This window comes from Zootoca vivipara, chromosome 13 (genome assembly GCF_965207765.1).
Source record: "Zootoca vivipara chromosome 13, rZooViv2.hap1.1, whole genome shotgun sequence".
Lineage (NCBI taxonomy): Eukaryota > Metazoa > Chordata > Lepidosauria > Squamata > Lacertidae > Zootoca > Zootoca vivipara.
The window spans coordinates 23609755-23610820 of record NC_142596.1 but is presented as its reverse complement, the minus strand read 5'-3'; positions in this window follow the sequence as shown (position 1 = coordinate 23610820).

Sequence of the window (1066 nt, the reverse complement as noted above, 5' to 3'; positions counted from 1 at the left end):
AAACCCCTGCGTGTTCTCCTGTCATCCCAGGAGTTATTATTAGTCTGGATCGCACCCTTTTAGTTCCATAAATGCTCTATCTAGAAGTTTGGTCATCTTATTCTTGTGATGAATCTCCAAAGGTATACAATGGACACATTTCTCTAGAAACCCAGCATATACATAAGTAAAGGCCCGTTAAGTTTTCTGGAATTCTGAAGTTTGTGGATGTTTATCGGAGGTGTCAGGCCTCTGCACACCAGTTGCCGGGAATTGTAAGTGGGCAGAGTGCTGTTGGATTCATGTCTTCCTTCAGGGATTCCCAGAGACATCTGGGGCTGGTCACTGTGAGAAGATGATGGACTGAAGAGGTTGCTGGATTGGGCCAACAGGGGCGCTTGTATTCTTACAGTTCCAAGATCACACTTCAGCTGAAACATACTTGGGCAAAAGTTCTAGAAATTTGACTTACTTTACTCAAAAGGAACGGCTATGGGGTGATTTTGTTTTGTACGAGGGGGGCGGGGAGGAATCAATGTTAGTTCCTTAATAATTTAGCTGGAAGTTTCAGTAAGCAGATTCACACAGAACACAAAACACAGGTACAAACCGCCTCTACACATATACGCTTGTGGGAAAGGGTGTAGGTTTGCTGATCTGCACAGACCAGCTAGTAAGTTCACAGGTACACAAACAGTACACATATGAGCATTCCTAGGGTTAGGATAGATTGGGAAGAGGTTTCAGTTCTTTGAGAGACCTCACACATCTACACTGCTTGGGGCTGATGGGAGCAGTAGCCCAAAACATCCAGAGACTGTTGGGCTGGGGGAAGGCAGGCTAGGCAGTTAACGAAATGGAAGGGAAGGAACGTGGTTTGTGACATTTCTCACTCCTACTAAAGAAGAAATTCACAAGAAATTCGCTGTCCACATGGTTGGGAAGAAAATGTTTTACTTGCACTTTTCATCAATAAATAATTTACAGTATTTACAGACAAAATTCTACACACAAACACAAAAGAAGCTGGGAAGGAAAAGGGTCAGTGAGGCTGGAATTGCGTCCCCGCCCTTTGTGTTTTGTTTCG